Consider the following 3,193-nt stretch of genomic DNA (forward strand, 5'->3'; position numbering starts at 1 on the left):
AATTTTATTTTGTTCAGACATTAACAGTTTCTAACATATCTTTCCAACTATCCAGACACCACAACAAGATGATTCAAGTAGCTGTGGCTGGAGAGTGCTGATTAGTGCCAAATATATACTTTCAAGCTATTTTGAGATAGGACAGCCAGAGCTTGTAAGAAAAAATAATTTTCATTTAGCTTCAAAAAATTTGATATTGGTACAAAGTGTTCTAAATCATCATATCTCATTGCAGATGAGAGAAGATAGCTCCAACTCGAGCTATGTGTATAGTTTCAGAGCTGATATAATTTGGAAGTTTTTGAAGTATGCCTTCCCCAAACCTATTGTACCAGCTACTGTCGAGTTAGGTGAGAGCTCTAAAGTCCGAGAAGGTGTCATACACCTTGATGACACAGATGATGCAGATGTGGTGCCACAAGAACAAGGACCTAGTGCTGATGAGGAGAAGCCACAAGAACAAGGACCTGTTGCTGCTGATGTTATTGAGGAAATGATGGAGCAACAGCAAACAGATGCTCCAAGGGTAGTAGAGGAGACAATGGAGCAGCACCAAGAGACTGTACACGACAAGATGGAGCAACAGAAAGTAGATTCTCCAAATAAAGATGATACGGTGAGGTTGGACCATGTAGAGCAGCCTCTAGATCAACCTATAGATAAATAGAAAATTGTTGTCAAGAATATGTTCTACATATGTAATTAAACATTTCTGTATAGAATTTTACATTTCTGAATATAATACCTTTGTTTATGGAGTCTGTGTTATCTCAATTTTAAAATTTTCAATGTCTTTGCATTTTATTGATCTCTCTCTTCTTTTGAGCACCTGCAAAAAAGCAATATGAAACAATAGGGTAAAGTAAACTAATAGCAGTGCTTAATGAGACTAGGATAAGTCACATGGTATACCTTCTTATTGTTGTAGATAAATAAAAAGTCCTTTGAAATAGAACCTTCTGTCTCAAATAGAATGTCATTGCGCAATTGAGCTAGGGAGCAGCATTGTCTTAATGTGATATTGACTAGCACATCACCATTCTCAACAACATCAATATCAAGAAGTTTATTTTCTGCACCAAAAGAATCTTCATCTTGATCCATAGGGACTAGTTTTGTACCTAGCATTCGACTGCGCTTATAATAAAAAGAAAAAATGAAATTTTGTGATGCAACCATGTACTTCAGTTGTATAGAAGGTTGGACAACCTCACAAAACACTGAACTACATGTCTTCTTATCCCAACCTTTATCCAAAAATTGTGGCATGCATGCCAGACTTGTTGCTTTAACTGTGAACATTGTTTTTGAAACCTTCACTGGAAAGGTATTAAACAAGTCTACAAAAACTGTGAGAGGCATGCACAAAGAAATTTTTATTATCCTTGTGGCAATATTGGGCCTAAGAGCTTTCTGTACTTCTTTGAAAAGCTTGGCTCTATATGCCTCTGTAACACTAAAATGTGGGAGAGGCCAATCCACTGAATTCCATGCTGGAAGGTCTTGTTTTCTTAACACACCATGTGTGTTTGCATTGTCCAGCAAACAACTGATAAAAATGATCAGTAAAAAATATACCGGATTGAGCTAGCTCTGTTGCACATCGACCTTCGTATTGTTGTTCTCCTATCGATCCATGCAAAACATCTATAAATCCCAGAATACAATCGATGTTTTGCCATGTCTCATACGATGAAGGGTATAAATCTGAAATAAAATAACACAAGAATATCAATAAGCAAAGAAAGAAAGCTTTGTCTTAAAAATCCATGCACCTCATAAAGAACAAAACCACAATAGAAAAATATACAATTAGGCCTGTGTTGCGGAAGATCATTTGGATAGTCTCGCAAGACAAGTTCTTTATGCATGTACACATGCTGAATCAAAACTTCTTTCACCGATATCTTTCCTCTGGTGATTTTAAAATCTCGTACTCTTCCCTTCCATGATGCCAAGAAAATATTTTTTGTCTGGGGTCTCTTTCTTTTACTAGGTTGCATGAGCACCCATGCTCCTTTCGAAACAGTAAACCTTTCCCAAGTTCCTTCCGTTTTGACTGTACTTGAATTCTCTACCGAAGAAATAGAAGAAGCAGGTCGACGGGGTAAGGATGTGTGGTATAATTCTACCTTCATAGCATTATCATCCACAGAGCGTCTTCCACAAGAACGACCATAGTTTTTATTCACCATGGATACCTTGTGAATCTGTAACCACAACAAAGTAATGTAAACAAGATAACAAAGTGAAGTTTCAAGAAAGAGAAAGTAGGCAGACAGATAGTTGACAAGAAACATCTTACTCTAAGCCAAACTGGATCAAGGGAGCAGTTTTGGAAAAGAAGAGGTTACTGCACAATGAGGTAGTGGTGTAGAATGGTAGACCTTTCGAAGGAAAGGCAGCACAACAATTCAAAGTTCAAAGGGAGGTGGAAGCGGGAAGGCCCTTGTCAGAGAAAATGTCAGACTAGATTCTATCTTCATGTCCAAAGATCTTGTGAGAATAAAAAACCAATCTCCACATTAATGTAGCACGCTTGTACCTACATAAAATATTGTTTCTTTTATCTATTTTCTTTTATTTTTGTGAATTTCCAACGTTACGTTGGCCCTTTGTTCATTGGTTGAGAGCTTATTTTTCCAAACCGTAAAAGGCCCCAAAATGAGCTCCCTTTTTCCCTAATGGCAGTGGTGCTGGCCTCTTGCGGCTTAGGCTAGTTTACAACTAACACTTGGCACACCCAATGGGTCGGCGGATTCCCAATCCGACGACTCGAACCCACAATGTTGTCGTCTTCTGGACTATTAGATGCCTTTTAGCCTCTGGGTGAGTTCTGATTCATAGCTAATAGAGGTGTTAGTGATGACCTCTGGTGGTTTGGCACTTGTAGAGGCCGGATCTTGAATGTTGTGGTAGCAGGCACATCTTGGAAGAGTGGATCCAAAAGGTGGAGGATGATGAATGCCTTCCACGAGATGAATTCTGGGGATTGCTTCCCGGAAGCAGACTTTCGGAAGAAAAATTTTGGGGTAGTACCTCGGGGGGTTCACCTCAAAAAATGTTAGTGTACCACGTGAATTCAACAAGAGGGGTTTTTTAATTAGATACATTGAGAAAATTAACTCGATTACATTAACAGGAGGGGTTTTTTAATTCAACTTTAGAAAAAAATCATTTAGTTCATAAGTAA

The 3,193-nt window shown here is 38.3% G+C and overlaps 1 long non-coding RNA gene across 3 annotated transcripts; it reads right to left on the minus strand.

Moving 5' to 3' along the window:
• Positions 1–273: 273 nt before the first annotated feature.
• On the minus strand, positions 274–1,660 carry LOC147640636 (uncharacterized). Of its 3 annotated transcripts, XR_015267409.1 has the most exons (4): positions 1,579–1,660; positions 913–1,025; positions 746–829; positions 274–653 (listed from the first exon to the last, which is right to left on the minus strand). It is a non-coding gene; the product is annotated as an uncharacterized LOC147640636 (long non-coding RNA). The 3 variants fall into 3 exon arrangements; XR_015267407.1 differs by having other exon boundaries at positions 746–1,025; XR_015267408.1 differs by lacking the exon at positions 1,579–1,660 and having other exon boundaries at positions 913–1,105.
• Positions 1,661–3,193: the final 1,533 nt, after the last annotated feature.

Source organism: Cibotium barometz, chromosome 2, assembly GCF_041138505.1.
Source record: "Cibotium barometz isolate CiBa-2024 chromosome 2, ASM4113850v1, whole genome shotgun sequence".
Taxonomy (NCBI): domain Eukaryota; kingdom Viridiplantae; phylum Streptophyta; class Polypodiopsida; order Cyatheales; family Cibotiaceae; genus Cibotium; species Cibotium barometz.